Source organism: Protopterus annectens, chromosome 9.part0 (assembly GCF_019279795.1).
Source record: "Protopterus annectens isolate FY-2018-M chromosome 9.part0, PAN1.0, whole genome shotgun sequence".
NCBI classification, from domain to species: domain Eukaryota; kingdom Metazoa; phylum Chordata; order Ceratodontiformes; family Protopteridae; genus Protopterus; species Protopterus annectens.
In genome coordinates this window covers 1,828,571,836-1,828,590,063 of record NC_056743.1, presented here as the reverse complement: position 1 = coordinate 1,828,590,063, position 18,228 = coordinate 1,828,571,836, and positions in this window count along the sequence as shown.

Genomic DNA, 18,228 nt, shown 5'->3' with positions numbered 1-18,228 from the left:
ATTGCCTCAAAATGCCCAGATTTACCAGTTGGACTGGAGAGTACACCTGAAACTGCCCTTTGGACATGCCTGGATAGGTACAGTGAACTGTTTTGCTGATTGGCTGGTAAGGTCGAATAGAGAGACGTGTCCTTGTCTACAGTATAGGGGGGTCTAGTGCTAAGGTTTATTAGTGCTTGCTATGGGTTTTGGGCAAGTGCCGGGATGAGAAGTGAATGATTTGAGTGCTTAAGTTGAAAGTTTGTCTAGTTCCAAGGGAAAAATTGAAGAGTAGACTTTGTGGAGCCAGGAAAAGTTATACCCTAGCTGACTGGCGCTGCCCGGTGTGCAAATCCTTGCAAATGCTGGTTTTATCGCAGGGAAATGAAAGAGGTAGAAATTAGCCCAAAATGGCCAATAAACTACTAATTTCTGGGCTGAAACCACTCCTCCAGGGACAGATAGGCTGCTCAAAGCTCCCTCTCTCACTGTGAACAGAGAAACTTCCTTCTATCCAAATAAGGTATGGGCAAACACAGAAACTTTTATCACAGCCCTGAATTCAGCACTAACCTGAAAATTGGACTAAACCAGCTTAGAAAGGCAGGAAAACAAGTATTTTGGGGGGGGGGTTGGGTTTTTTTTCTGAAAATAAAGCAGATACAATAAAAAAAACACTTTAAATGCACAGAAATGGCTATCACACTTGAGTGTTGGGGATTCAGCAATTTGTTCCAGGACATTTGAGTTAAAGTCAAGGAACTTTTGCACTAGTGAGTTAGGGATAGAGTAGGTTTCCCGGTTGATGCTGGGATAATTGAAACCCCCATGACCAGAGTGTTTGGCAGTATTTGGATTGATCCCAGTTTGGTCAAGCAGGCCTTGTGCACATCATGATCCACTGCGGGGGATCTATAACTAGCTATGACTTGAATGGAGGTCTTACTCACAGTAATCTAAACTTGGAGAAACTCCATGGAGTTGTCCAAACTAACTAGTTGGGAGGTGAATTTATCCCTAATATAGATAGAAACACCATATCCTTTGGTTCTCACTTATTTGTTTTGTGGACTGAAGGTGTGGAAGGCATTGTAGCCTTGCATGGCTGGGGTATTCTCATATGCCTTGAACCAGGTTTCTGTGTCTGCACAGACATCTACAACCTCCAGTGATAGAACTGCTTCTTGGGTGTGCAGTTTTTGGTTATGCTCCTAGGGTTTAGCAGCATAACCCTTATTTTGCTATGGTTGGCAATTTTCACATTGGCAATTTTGTTTTTGAGACCTAGCCTAAAAAAGGCACTGTGGAGGAGGCAAGACCCTTTACTAGCAGCCAAAAGCCTAGTGGTGCCAGGTGCAAACTGTCTTTGGCAAACCAGTAAGGTTTACTGACCATGTCATCCCAGGCTGACATAAACTGGATCCCCTTTGAAGGACACCAAAAACTAAGCCAGTTATTGAAATTGATCATTTTTTGTTTATATTGTGGCATAATTTTAGGTGTGGGTAATATGCTGTTCAAGGCTAGGGACATACCTGCCTGGGACACATACTCAAAGAGTTCAATAATATCTCTCTTCATATAGTCCATTGAGGTATGTCTCAGGTTATTCACTCCAACATGATCTATGACAGAATCATAATGGTACATGTTGCCAAGTGGTCTGAGTGTATGCGCGATCTGATGACTCCTGGCTCCAGACATGCAGCTGACCAAGACTTTCTCCTTATCTAACCTGGTGAGTGGGACATCTGTGTGCCTCACTATGGAGTCTCCAGTGACAAGAAAATTTGGTTTATGAGTGTTACAACTTGAGGGCTTGGTAGGTGAGACACTGGTGTTGCTATGTGCCTTGGGTGCTGTGGGAACTGTGTTAGTTGTAGCAGTCTTGTGTTTTGGGGGTCTCTAGTGTTTTGGTAAGGTTTTTGAGAGAACCTCTGCATATGTTGATCTCTGTGTTGGATGCACATTATGTGTATGAGTAGTGGTACTATGTGCATGTATAGTGGTGGGTGAGTTGACAACCTCTTCACTGTCACTGTTTTGAGTACTAGGGAGCAGGGATTGAAGATTCTTCATGTAGCTGCATCTCTTGCAATCTGTACTAGAGTGAGTCATTAGAAGAGGGTTATCAGTGCACATGAGGCGGTTACTACACTGCCTCAGGAGACGTAAGTCAACAAAGCTGGCAAAAGAAACAAGGGTAGCCCAACTGTCCATAATGTTAGGTTTGAAGAACTGTTATCACGAAGGGGTGCTTTCAGAACTGATCTAGGAGGTACACTGTAAATGGGTATTTCTGATGGAGTTTTTGGCTGGTGGTTTAATAGGTCACAGCTCACTAGCGATGCTTCTTAGACCAAGGATGTAATAAAGATGAGGACTACACTAATGTACTACAGCTTTATCTAAGGGAAAAATTGCTAAAATTATCTGTCTGGCTATGTCACAATTGCACAGCAGTGCGAGGTGCTGCTCAATGTGCAAACAACCAGAAGCCCACTCAAATGTGGGGCCTAAATACCAGAAGCTAAAAACATGAAAAACTCAAAAGAACCAATGAAGGTACTTACTCCAAGCCCTAGACCAATCACCCTTCACCAGATGGGTTCAAAGCAGCACACTTCTCTCACAAGGGTGCAGAAGGGCCCTTTACAATCAAAGATGGCTTGGAAAATGTGCTCAGAATACAACAGCCACTACAAACAGACCCAGATGCAGCAAACCAATATCTGGACTATGCTGTATATACTAGCTATACTAATTTAGATGTGAAATATTAAACAAATGTTTCAAACTGCAGAAAAATAGTAGTGAGACACTAAAAATGTTTTAAACAGCAGAAAAACAGCAAGGAGACACTAAAGAATGTTTTAAGTAGCAAACAACTCAGTTATTTAAAACACTGCTTGATGGGAAACCAAAACAAATCGAACAGATGCTTTGCAAACAGTGAAATGTAGCAACATTTGTTTTGCTAACAGTGAGAGTAGCAAAACAGCTTTGTAAACAGTGAAAACAGCAATAGAACATGATTTACCAGACATAGTAAGGCAGGCAAATGCAGTACAGACAGTGCAGTTTAGTTTACAGTATTAAAATACAGTATTAAATACGTAGAACTGAACAAAAGGTGTAGTAAATAGTGTAATCAAGCTAAAAAACAGGCAACTTATGTTTTTTGGGAAGCTCAGAAGCCTCTAGTTATCGAGTATCCAAGCTCAGAGTTGTGTCTGGTAGCCCACCTCAGTTCAGCTTGGTTCAAACAAGCAGAAACCTGCTCAAATGTGGGGCTTAACTACTAGAAGCTAAAACCTAAAAAAAATGAAAATAATCAATGAGGGTGCTTTCTCCAAGCCATATGAATTCTTGCTTTCACTTCTGAGTGAACAAGATGGCAGCCATTTCTGCTGTGAGTACTACAGCTAGTGCTTCCGTTTCTCCTGTTGTTTCTTCTTCTTCTTCTTTGCCTTCTATTACTAACTTATTTTCATTTAACAACATTTAAAGTGTCTCAGGTTTCTTCACAGGCTTCAGCTGTGTTGCATGACTCTGGTAATTTCTTTGTGTTTGATTGGGGTGATGAAATTGAGCTTTGGGATGGTTCTTTGGCTTCTGATGTTTCTGTTTCTGCTGTTTTGGCTCCTACTACAGTTTTGCCAGTTGCTTCTGCTTGTGCTGTGTCTTCTGTTGCTTCTGCAGTTGTTTCTCTAGCCAAATCTTATGCTGCTGTGGCAAAATGGATGTTTCTGCTTCAGGGAGCCAGTCTAGCTTTCTGAGGCAGTCCAGGATTGTTTCTAAGCCTTTGGTTCATCTTAAGTCTGCTTCGGGCCAGCCTCCTTCACATAAGTTTATCTGGCATTCTTTATTGAAACCATTGTCTGTGTCTGTTCAGTCTTTGTGTGCTGTTATTCACTGGGAGAGGGGTGCTTTTGCTGATGTTTATGTTGAAGAGCTGGAGGCTGCCTCTACTTTTGCTTCTCATTTTGTTGCACATAAACATCAGCAGCTTTGGTCTGATTACATGTTTTCTGAAGTAGATTTTTCTTATAAGTGTAAACTCATTTTGTTTTGTTTTTTTTTGTTCTGTTTATGTTACAGAAGTACAATTTAGGGAGTATTTACCATCTCGATGTGCTGATTTTTTTTTCTATTAAGAAATGTTCTGATTCTGATGTTGGTGGAGTTTGGGGTGGAGCATGGGAAGCCTGGGTGGCATTGCATGTCCATGATTTTGATGTTTCACATTTGCCTGGTGTGTGTTTGTTGTCTGGTCAGAGAGGCATTTTGAGGTATGCAGGACAGCCTAAGTCCTGCTTTTTTCTGGTGATTTTTTTCACTTGGTGTCTGATTATCCTGCTAAGAAATGCACTCATTGTGGTTCCACAGCTTATTTTGCTAGAGCTTGTCCACAGTGATGCCATTTATGTGCTTGTTCTCATGTTGATTCTCTTTGTGCTGCTGTATCTTCTGTGTTTCCTGTTTCCACTGAATCTTCTCAGACATTACTTTCTGATGTTTCTTTTTTAGTTTCTGCTGCTGCATCTGTGGAGTCTTCCCCAGTGCAGGCTGTTGTTTCTGTCCCTTGTGCCCTCTTCTTCTGTCTCTATTCTTACTTCTGTTTCCTCTCTGGAGGGGTCTGTTCTGCCTTCTTTGCCTTGTCCTGTTTATGTTGCTTCTGGCTCTCACTCTACTGTGCCACTTTCTCCTGTTGTTTTTGTTGTCCCTACTGGTACTGATATGTTAGAGTGTAATAAGAAATTAATTGGTATATCTGATATCTCTTCTAACAGTGATGGTATTGCTTCTAAGGATATTGTTCATTGTGAATCTGATTTGTGAGCTGATATGGATGATTCTCAGCAGTGGACTTCAGCTTCTAGGTGCAGAAATTTTAGAAATAAGCATTCTAAGAGGGGTTCTGAAGTGGTTTCTTGTCCTGGTACTGATGGCTAACTCACCTTTGACTTTTTTAATATTAATGGTATGGTGTCATTGCCCAGGTGTTTGACTGTGTTTTTCCTGAGTTTTTGCCTTACACTCTGATTTTGTTTGTCTGTTGGATGTGAATACGCTTTCTTTTGTTCATTGTTCCCAATGTGAAACTTTGTGGAGGGATGGGGTGGTTTGGTCTTTAGAGACAGATCATAGGTCTAGTATTCAGTTACTGTATCATTAATCTGTTGTGGTTGTTAGGGATGTTATTTGTGTTTTACCTGGTAGGGAGTTTGGTGGTGGATTTGTTGTACAGGCATTCTTTTGTATGTTTAGTGATTGTTTACGCTTTTATTCCAGTGTCTGAATGTCATTTGGTATTTCAGATTTTGCACCTTATTTTTTAATTGACTGTCCTATAGCACACATATATAACTTCCTTTAAAAGTGCTATAAATTATTTATTTATTTATTTATTTAAATTTGTTGACTGGGAGTGTCCGACTGGACGTAGGTCCATTTTCAGTGGAGGCCCTGGGAGAAAAGCTCCACAGTTAAAATAAACAGACAATATATACATTGGATTACATAGTGAATAACAATTTACATAGCAATTACTTACAACATATTTACAGATGAAGAACATAGTACATCAGTAGACAACTAGAATCTTTATCTGTGAAGTGCATACCAGATATTAACAAATGTTACAAGAAGAAGAAGTTCGTGCTGCATAATAAGTACTGGCTTATGAGCATCTGAGCTTGCTATAATCAAGGTAGTTAGTGGAGTGGAAAGAAAGGTAGTGGCTGGATGGGGTGGATGATATTAGAGTGGGAGTTGCAAGGGCATAGCCAGCATGTTTTTAGTTTGCTTTTTAGTAAAGTTTTGAAGTGGGTGCATGATGGTATGGAGGTAATTGTGGGTGGGAGTGAGTTAAATGACATCATGGACTGTCTCAAAGGCATAGCTTACTTTAAAATACTTTCTGCAATATTATCAAAGATACTTCCCTGAAAAATAAATAAATCGACAATAATGGGTATAACCATTACTCAAATAATACAGGCACCATTTCATTCATCACATTTCAAGCACACTGAGCCTTAAAACAACCAGAATAGTGTATAATAATATTATGTAATAATTCAGTCATAACAAATCTATAATTATTAAATATAAAAAAGTAAATATATATATATATATATATATATATATATATATATATATATATATATATATATTGCACATCAATAAAATACTTGGTGTAAATTACAAATGTAAAGTGTAAACATGTAACTACAAATATAATATAATATATATATATATGTGTGTGTGTGTGTGTGTGTGTGTGTGTGTGTGTGTGTGTGTGTGTGTGTGTGTGTAGGCTATGTTACTGATGATTGCCACACCATTTTCTAAATGGCTTACATTTAAAAATGTTATGTTACTGAGAGTTTTGCCACGTTTTCTTTTCTGCTAGGCAGTGGTGCACTTTTCAAGACTTCTTCCCCTTTTCTTCATTATGGTGCAACAATGGAAATGGTATATATGTAATACTGGGGGTTGTGCAGGGGCTTTACTCTCTCCAAAAATAATTTGGCAAGATAATAATAAGATGGCAAAATTATATCTATGAGGTTAAACTATTTAGATAGAATAACAAAATTAACAATACCATCACTTTTCTTTAAGTTTTTTACTATTTTTATCTTTAGATGTCTAAATATTTCTTGTTGTCTGTCTCTTTCAACTAGTAAGAGACCAGTCCATATCTTCATTTTTATCTAATAATTTCTTCTTATGAGAAAAATCCAAGGCATCTTTCAGTCCATTAAAAGTTTTTCAACCATCAGGTAATAAAATCTTAATTCTGGCTGGGAAGATTAGATGAGCTTTAATGTTCAGTTTATTTAATCTTTTTATGACTGGTATGCAGGCTTTCCTTTTGACCATGGCAGATGAAGTATAATCATTATCAAACCTGTCAGTGTTTTCTTTTACTTGTATTGGAGAGTTTGTCCCGGCAGACTTCTGCACCAAATTATTATCATGGCTGGAGAGGAATTTAACAATAATTGATCTGGGAACAGGAGCACTATTTTTCAGTGACAAAATCAAAAGAGACCTATGAGCTCTCTTGATGCCAAAATAGAGAGCTTCTGGCAGGTTTAAAGCTTTAGGTAACCAGTTAAAACTGTAACATATTGTCACTTTCTTTTTTCTCTGAATTACATATTTCATTATATTATTTCTCCTGGATCTACTCTCTAGATCTTCTATTTTCTCCAAAAGCAATGTATTCTTCTTTAAAATTAATTCTGTATGGTTTTCATTTTCTGCCATTCTTCCATCCAGGTCATTTACTGTTGCCTCTGTTGTTGAGATCTGTGCAGATTGTTGTTTTATAACTTCATTTAACAGATCCATTTTTTTTTTTTTTTTTTTTTGCATTCTTCTTTTATATTGTCCTTTTTGATCTCAAGTTTAACCAGTTTAACTGAAAGATCCTGGATACTTCTTAATATAGATTGGAATTCCTTTTTCAATGTATTAACTTGAGAGTGGTTCATTTTGTCAAAACAGTTATTAAAACATCTGACAGAAAAAAGTTAAAGAAAAATCATACAAGCTTGATTTTTCTTTCTAACGCCTTTCTAAGTTTGTTTAAAAGACTCAAAATGTAGTTGTAGATAAGTTTTTGTTAAGTTTGTATAATAAAATCCTGTCAGAAAAAAATAAAAGGAAGCAAAGCAAAAACACTTGGCCACCGATTGATATTTTGTTAACTTAGACTGATTATTTGAGTGTAGTTCATGATTCATCAGTCAGTGTATAAGGTCATTTATCATTTCCCTTCTGTTGTATCTCTGAGCTGGTATGTAAATATATATATATATATATATATATATATATATATATATATATATATATAGGTTCTACAGCTTTTTCCTTTACAAATAACCATCAGAAAGGTCCAGTGCCATAGCTAGCTATAAATTCCCAGCATGACAGAAAAACCCCCCCACAAAACACTTATCTACAGGAACTAGAATTACTCAGTATTGAACCCAGTACCATTTTTCTAGGTGATCTAAACTGTCCAGCTATAGAATGGAAAACCTACACCACCACATAATCTCCTGGAACTTGTCAATACAAATGCCCTCAAACAATTATTCAGAGAACCCATAAAACTGCCTCCTTCAAAATAAAATTGAAAGCAAAGATCTCTTGCACTCAAGGTACCGTTAGAAATTTCTGCAAGACAAACTACCTACTTCTAAGTGATGCATTGGCAATCTTCAAATCCCCATCAAACCCAGTAAACTCCATTGAATATGCAGAAATGTACATTACCACACAATACCAGCATATGAACAACTGCACAGATGTAGCTTTATTATGTAAGAATAAGCAAAGAGCAAACCCCAGAATCAAATCTACATGGTAGAACCATAATATTAACAATCTTTACAATAAAAGGAAGAGAATTTTGACCAAAAGAAGAAAGATTAATTCCCAGAATGATAGAGTCCTCATTATTGAAATAAACAAACAACTTCTGATGTTAATAAAATCCACTAATGCCAAGTTAGAGGCTAAAATGGCTTCCCAGCAAAAGAAAATCGCAAGAATTGTTTTAGTTATGTTTATAATCTCAGAAGCATAATGCAGCAATGATCTGAGAAGATTATGAATAATGTTTCCTACACTGAGGAAGAAGATACAGCAAACCCACTGGTCAATAAATTCAGCTCAAACTTTACTCCATTTCCTCTCCATCTGCCCTATAAGATTTACCTGAAATGCACTCACCTCTAACAATCACACAAGACACAGTTCTAAAACAGCTTACAAGTACTAAAATACTGAACTGTGCAGCTTCTAAACAAAGGGATTGCATCTAGATGTAGGGATATCATTATCCCCTTTACTCAGCCCTCATTAGGACATTCATTGTATATAATGCCCCCTTTTGCATGTATCTTTCCAGACACATTCAACAACTGGAACACACACATAGAGATACAAGGCCTACAAAATATGTCCTATACTGACTGACTCAAAGCCCTGTCACTATCTATATCTATATGTATCTTACAGATTACTAAGAGATGATTTGTGTCTGGCATACAGGGCATCTTACAACCCAGTACTGCTGGACCTATTACACATCAACAAGTCATGTGACATCAGAAATACTTTGTCTAGGGATCTAAACCTTTTCTGCAACATCAACAGAATAGTGTGGAAGGACAGGTATATCTCACAGAGGATACCACAGCTCTGGAACAAACTTCTTATCCATGTAAAACAAAGCTCATCCCTATCAATATTCAAGTGCAACTTGGACCTATGGATGGGTAATAGAATATTTACCATGGGGTTGCCCCTGCACTTCAAATGGACATATGCAGCATCTAAATGCATGTATGAGGGCTCCTCAAATTATCTATGATATGATCCCAGTTATTCTCACTGGGGATAACATATATAATTATCAACCATGGGATTGATATAGCCATTTTAACGACAAATGAGAGGGCGATTCAAGCACCAAGAGTAAAGCCGGCTGGCCTTAAAATGGCCTGCAAGGGCAGCTAGCCTAGTAATTTTCTATGAACCTGTTATATATTTTATATCTATATCTAGAACTATTGAACAGCAATTGATGAGATTAAAAGCGCTCTTAAAATACACATATTATAGATATGTAGCACATTTGCTGACTACAAACTAAGCATTGTAAAACAGCAACATATTACACCCTGATGGTATGAATCCCCCAGCCAGTGTACTAACACAGTAAAAATATGAAAGAGTAAGCATTAACTGTACATTATATTTTGTTTTAGCTTTGTTTTGCCACAGGATGTGGAACACCATTCCTTTTTGGTTATAGATGGCCATCAATGTTGCTTTCTGACAATTGTTGTGCAACATAGGGTCAAAGAAAGGTTGCTTTTTTGTTTTTAGAAATGCTTTTCGGGCATCTGTGTGTTTCTGTCTTATAGGATAGAAATGGGAGTGCAGGACAAAGATGAAAAGGGAAAGCAAGAAGAACGTACGACATAAGGTGAGTCTCCAAGGAATGAACAGAACAGAAGAGAATGAAGGCCCACATGCCTCAATGGCAGAGCTCAACAACAGTATGTGAATCCCTTTATAAATGTGTTTAAAAAATACTCGTAGTAATGAAATAACTAGTAACCTGATTATAGGAATGTTTCATTTCAAGGGAAAACAATCCATGATAGCAGGAAAAGTAAGATGCACCTGTGAGGCATTGAACCCATTCCTTTGTTATTGAATTTTTTTTGGACTACTGCACTAGCATGGCAAGCAATGGAAATACCTATAAGAAAAACTTCAGACATTTCAGGGGAACATAACCCATGATAGCAATTAAAAAAAGAGGCATGCACCTGAATAGACCTCAACCCAGTCCTCATTATTTGATAATTTATAGACGAATGTATTAGCATGGCATACTGTGGAAGCACTTATAGGAAATATTTGTAAAACACATTTCAGTGGAATGCTAGAACAGTACTGAAAACTGACAAATGACTGTTGTTGAACAACATATAGCCATCAGGGGTTCAAAATCCCACATGTAGTGAGTTTACAATGTAAATATAACTGTGAAACTGTAGCATAAACATACTACATTTACCATACTTTATGTTTGCATTGTAAGTGATTAATGCACAATAGGCATTTTTTGCAGACTGATACAAGGAAGATACTAATGGATTTAATCCCCTGCCTACTTAACTGATATTCTCTAGATCAGTGCATGAGTAGGGGAGGCCACAGAAGAACTCAAGGGTGAAGTTGCCAGAAAACAACCATTTCAAACAAATGCTTGAGCAGTGTTGAAGACTGAACATGATCATTGTTAAACAACATTATAACCATCAGGGAATCAAACCTCTCCACCAAGAATATTGACAATGTATACATCACTTCATTATTACAATGAGGCATGGAGTCTGCTGCAGTGAAAGAATTAACTTCTTATTTAATTACTCCTTGGTAACTTGCATCAATGGTTAACTCAGTTGCACAGCAGATATGAACATCTTAGGATGTTCCAAGGATTTTTCTCAAATTTTGCCATAGGATGACAAATTCCATTTCTCCATAGTTATATGTTGGCATCAAAGTTGATCTCTGCCAACTGCTGTACAACATACAGAAAGATGATTTTATATATTTTCAGGCATGTGTGTGGTTTGATAATATATTTTTGATAAGATTAAAGGTTGTAAAGGGTATAAATCAGAGATGAAATAAGGCAGCAAGCAGAGGGCACAGCACAATGTGAAGAAATAAAGAATGAGTGGAGAGAGGTAGATGAAGAACACAGGTAGTTATCAATGGATTTGAACCCATGCCTTTCATATTGATATGATACATAGCAACGTGTTAGCAAGGGCAGCCACTAAAACTGTCAGCCTATAATTGATAATTAAGAGGACATCTATCAGGGATATATAGCACATTTGCAGAGTGGATATCAATCAGTGTGAAACAACATACAACCGCCATGGGAAGTGTGAACAGATCACCCAGAATACTGATACAGAATGAATTATTTAATGACTGCAATGAGCCTTCAGAACAGCTAAAACAAAGCAATTCCATAACTGCATTGTGCATTTGCCTGCTAATGCTAAGCCATGATTAGCTAAGTATGGATGACTTATGGCAAGAGTGTAGCATGTTCCAAAGATTTTTCTTCATTTTATTTATGGGGTGAAAAGTGTAATTTCTCTGTTGTTACATATGATCATTGACATGTCTCTTAGAGAGACAGCTGTCACTGGTATCATCATGGACTAGAAGCTGAAACCTCTGTCATAGATGTCCTGCAGCTTTCCAGTAAGGAATGGAGATGGATCAGCATTGTGCCATTTGCTGAGGCTGTGACCTTACAGACACACACACACACACACACACACACACACACACATGCGTGCGCGCATCCCCCAGCATATCCCACACACCTGAACCTAACACTTCTACACATTAACGTCTCAAAAAACAAGTTCTCAAACTGCCCACACATCCACATTTTATTTTGCTGCATGTCAGGTCTCCCACTGACACACACCTGTGAAAGACAGGCACTTCTGTACTCCTTTGTCCTCATGTACATATGATGACAACAGTGCCCAGTACATTGTGACCTGGGCTGCTTATGCCTTATGCACAGCATGGCCTGTATGTACATGGCTAAGCACAGCACAATGTTTCTGCAGACATCATTTTTGCTGTACTGTGTAACACTTGCATAGTTATGTTGTAAAGATATGAGCTTCTGCCTTTTTGCTAGTGCCATGGCATACTTGCCCACATCCATCTGGCATGGTCATTTTGTGCTGGTGGAGCCTCTTGACTCCTCATCTGTCTCAGCTTCTGCTGACCATGCAAGACGCCATCTTGCTGTAACTGATTCATAACTATAATATTGTGTGATATAGTACATACAATAAATAGTTTTGCACATGTGGTGCAGATGTATCCATGCAGAGAAAACATGAATTCAGCAGCTTGCTCACACATTCTACAATGTGTCTTGTTTGTGTGAGAACATGCTTGTAAATATGATCAGTTTGGTTATGTCGATTGTTTACTGGTGTTATCAGCCAGTCTTCCAGGGCCTATCCAGAATTACCCACAATATGCCACTTAAGGAATTCACTCATTGCAAACTGCTGATAGAGGTCATGTGTGTGGCATATGTGAGAGTCATGGAACCTGACTAAGTGGCCCAATCATGCATTACAGACCAGCTCACAGTTGAAGTAATACCTTTTGTGCTTCATATACCTCCTTCTCAGTTCACTAGGTGGGACCTATATTTCAATGTGGGTACAGTCTATGGGCCCCGAGTACCTCAGGAGAGTGGGCTATAGCATAGAAGTCCCTCATGGTGTTTGCTGTCTGTCTCTTCTGGGATATATACAAACCACATCTGTTCCTCCCACTCCAAAAATACTGAAGCATAGCATTGAGGAACTGGTAGAGTATTTTTGAGGCAGATGATTGATATATCCCCTGTGTGTTTCCAGTGGGTCACTGAATGTTCCCTGTATGTAATATATGTAAAGCAGCACATGCCTTGATATCCAATGGGATAGATACTCCATGCCTTCAAAGGGCAGGAAGATGAGGCTGACACATGTCCACTGTTTGTTGCATCATGTCCTTGTTCACATGGTACTGGGTCACTATGATGTTGTCATGGAGGATATGAATTGTAAAGCGCAGTCAAAGAACTGATGCTTCAGGTGAACTGTGATGTACCATTGACTGCAGTGGATGCCTTAATAAGATCTTTCTGATACACATTTATAGTGGCTGTAGCAACCCCTAACACTGTACTCTACCTGATACTACCTCAACACAAGCATCTGGCCATGAACAAAACCAAAGTGAGTATAGCATTACTGTGCATAATTTAAATGTTTCTGAATATCTCTGCCATGTTGTTTGGCCTCATTATCACATGCAGCACTTTCATTATGCAGTCATTAGGATAAAACATGGCCAAATATGTTCTTTCAGCTGGCCACATTATGTTTCTTGTTTTTTGTGAATCTTTCACACTTCTCTTATTGAGATGTGGCAACATTTTATGAATTTAGTAAATTATCTTAAGTATTTTAAGTTTGTTTTAAGTGTTTTGCTAGACTCACAAAAACTTTGCTTTTAAAGTTTTGTGTGTTAGTGCATCACTTTTCATTGTAATCTACTTCAAGAAACTGATATAGGTTATCCCTGGGATTTAATTATCTCCATGCAGGAATAGCACTATTCCTGCATGCAGTGGTTCATATCCATATAGCGCAGCAGCGCACCTTGCATATTCATGAAGGAGCGCTGCTGTTTAACTTACATGGACATGAACTATGAACAAGTGTAGGGGGCATGTTCAAGTAGGTAACGGACATGGAACATATCCCCTGCACTCAGAAAGTGCCGTATGGCACTTTCTAATAGGATCTGGCATATTAGAGAATTACTCTAATATTATGCCAGTATTTCAGTATTCGTGGATACTGAAATGAAATAAATGATAATTTCAGTATCCGCTGACACTGAAATGCACACAGCATCAGGAAAGCAATGCAGTGGGTGTGTGACAGGTTTTGTGATACATCCCCTACATTGTAAAAGTGCAATATGACACTTCCACAAGCTGCTAAAGCAAGAAATGTGTACAAATGCACAAATAATGGGGGATAAATCCCTGAAAAGGGAAACATCATACAGAATGCCCACACAAACTTAGAAAGTTGATAGGAAACAGGTCATGCATTAGCAGGAATTACTGAAGGATAGCAGTCTGAAAGCAAATGTATGCCAATATTCCCTGACAGCAGTCCATGTGGACAAAGGCACAAATAATGGGGGGGGGGCAATAAAAATAGGGACACGTCTGAAAAATTGCCCTCACACACTTAGAAAGTTGATAGAAAACAGGATATGTATTAGCAGGAATCTCTGAAGGAAAGCCAAATGTATGCCATTATTTCCCATTTGCAGTCCTCAATGACTTGTCAGAACACCACAATGCTCACTTATATAACATAATAATAATATTATAATTTTTTCCTAGGCTAAGGAATGTTTAAGCATAGCTAAGGGGGTGTGCATGTTATGGCCTTCCACTGACCATAGCTTAAACATCCCATAGGAGATAAATATAAATATACAGGTGAAATTTCCAAGTTGAGATACTGTAGAGGTTAGAGTCCAGGCTATACAGGCAGGTGTTCATGTTTCATGTACCAAGACAGGCAAGTTATTTTTACATGGGAAAGTAGTGTTAAAATTATTTTTGTAAACTTAAATTATATAGGATCTGTTTTTTTGCCAACCAGGGTAGTGTAGATGGTGTACAATGTAAGTGTGAGTGCATATAACATGTGAAAACACCCATGTATACAAGTGTCACATACAGTATTGTCACACTCCTTGTCAATGTAAGGAAAACACATAGAGGGATGTCATGTAAAGTATATTATATACACAAAATAAATGAATAAATAAATGAATAAATGAATCCCCTGATATATTTAAAAAATTAAAAGTGAGCAATGGTTAGCTATGCTTAGCAAGTGTAAACATTGCTAAGACGTGAATGTTAAGCAACAGGTAGCTCAGCTAAGTAGATTTGCGTACTGTTAAACACTGTTCAACAACTTCCCCTTTAAGCAGTGTTAAAACCGGCTTAGCAGATTTGCACACTGCTTAGCAGAGCTTAAATTTTTAAAAATTATCCAATGATAGCAAAGGGTGGAAATATCACAATATTTAAATGGCACAGGTGAGAATACAACCAAGATCTGTTATAGTCCATCTGTACAGATACAATGGCTGGCGTAGGAGAGGGATTGTCCTTTCGCGTGCAATGCTGGAGTATTCTGGAGTCCAGGGTCATGGCTGGATTCCAGGTTAAAAACCATGAGGAGAGACTGCTGCAGTGCCAATATCAGAGCTCCCAATATAAAGCAAAGGCCAGGAACCATTTTGCATGAGACATCACCAGTGGTACTGGCATCCCCTGGACTGGTGAGCAGGTACGGTACCACTATGCTGACCTAAAGCCTAGGAAGGGGGTGCTCTTGGACCTGTGGATCTAAGATAGAAAGGCCCAGAATGTTCCAGTAGTGTGTAAGTATCACTGTCAAGTAGTTTGTAACAAATACTAGCCTGAGAAAGTGATAGGTAGATATGCATAATGTGTGTTTTCCTTCCCTACAGCTGCAGCAGAGAAGGCTGTGAACCTGGAATCCCATGGTGACAGACTGCTGAGGCTGCGTCTACAGACTGGTGAGTACAAATCTATTTTGCAATATTTTGTTAAAATAGCTAAGAAGGAGTATATTGCTTACTGCTAGTAGGTATACTGCTATTGTGTAAACTGAATAAATAAAAAAGTATGACTGACGAATATTGAAGTACAATAAAGACCTTTAAAAAAACTGTTGTCTTTATTCTGGTATGTTGTTGCAGACATATATAGAATGTATACAGGTTCTTCACAGAAAATATGGCTGTGACAGCATGCATTAGCTGAGGTGCATCTGTGAACAAACTGTTAGGAGAAACTGTAGATGGTGTAGATGTAAAACGAGATATAAATTAAATGTGAACTATATACTGCACTAAGCTCTGAACCCTGAATAGTAATATGTCAAGTATCAATGTGTGTACCATGCAGCATTGCCTTGTGTTAACCTTTACTTTCCAGGTTGTAGTAATCCAAAGGAGTAATGCACAGTACAATAACTATATGTCATGCATACATCACAGAATTACACTTTCAGACTGTATAACCAAGAGACTATTAGGCAGAAACTATTGTAATTAGAAACAGCAATTCCCCAGTAGCTCAGCATGATGCGAAATAGCCAAACCAGGAGCCAATACAAAAACTCAGTTGAAAACAGTAGTAAGCAGAACCACCAAACCGAGGTTAGACCAAAAGTCCACTTTAATGAACACAGAATTTAGAGCTTTCTTAAGATTGAATCAAAACTTCTTCAGAATAGTTAAAAACTCAAACACCTTGCTTAAATAATTAAATTCAATTCAATCACATGACTCAAGCCACACCTCTCAAAGAACAAAAAAGACATTACAACAATTAAACCACATAATTAAATTAAAAAATACAATTCTAAATGCACTACACATTTAAACATAATAAGACATAAACCTAAGAACAGTAGCTATAGCTATAGATTCATTTAAACCTGCCAATGAAGAAGCATTTAATTTTAGCTGTCAATACAATGATTTGCGCTCTATTAAATCACACCACAGTCCTCCTAATAAATTCCTAGGAATCATGTCAACTCCAAAAAATTAAAAAAAAACTATGAGCAGGATATTTTTCTATATGACAGTATAAGGCATTGGTGTTTTTCTTATGTAAAATGTCATAATTATGCTCGTAAATTCTCTCCCTAAAAGTACACACAGTTTTTCCTACATAAAAAACTGGGGCAATGTTTACACAATGCTAAATATACTAAGCCCACTTGATTTACAAGTGCAGTGAAAATTGTTTTTTATATAGATGTTATTTACAACAACCTCTTTCTTTTCTGATAAAAATTTACATGGTGTTACAGCTCCACACTTGAGGTTACCTCTGCTTTTTTCACTAACTATTGTAAATGGAATATCTCTAGTTTCCAACAGATTCTTAATGCACCTACCCCTCCTAGTGACAAAAATGGGTTCATCCCATATAGTATTAGTAATTCCATTAAAGGCTTTAAAAATAATATAATTTTGTTTAATAATATTTTGAATATAAAAATACTCATCATTGTATGTAGTAATAAATAAATATTTGAACTTGTCATTATTTACTTTTTGATGCATTACTTGTTCTCCTTCCAAGATCAAAATGGGTTTAATATTATCCTGCCTTCTTTTGTTGATAACTTCCTCATGAATAGTCACAATCAATTCAAGGGTGTAACCTCTAGCTGTAAACATACTTTTCAACTTGTTGCATTCATCATTAAACTGAGAATCTTCTGAAATCATGTGGGCTAGTCTAATATATTGCCCCTTTACAATACCTCTCTTTTGATGATCCGGATGACAGCTACTATAATGCAGTAAGCTACTGGAGTAGGTAGCTTTTCTAAAAATGGTACTCTGAATTTGTTTACTACTTTCATACTTATAAACCTTGACATCCAAATAACTAATCATTTATTTACTATATTGGTAGGTAAATTTAAGAAAAGGGGTGGTGGAATGTAAATAATCAACAGATTTCTCCACATCAGTCTCATTTATGTCCCATGCAATGAAAATATTGTCTAAACACCTAGCATAAAACTGTCAGGGAGGCCCGTTTTCTTGATTAGAAATAAAACACATTTCCCAGTGCAATAAGACAATATTTGCAAATGCAGGGTGCAGCTTGCTCCCATTGCCATCCCTTTCTTTTGCTGGAAAAATGGCCATCCAAGTAGAAAAAAATTATTTTTATAACATTTCCAACAAGGCATCTAAGACGTTAATCTAATTTGCATTAAATGCTCCTGTCTCATGTATGAAAAATTTCTAAACCCAAATCTTGGGAAATTACATTGAATAAATTAATGATGTCTATAGTTACAAATGCCAAGGCTTGACAGTATTTGACTTGTCTCAACTTAGATAAAAAATCCCATGAATCCTGCATAATGTACAAATATTTAGAAGGCAGCATTTTCACTTTTCTATCCATATATACAGCCGTGGGATGAATAATAGATGTTTTAGTGC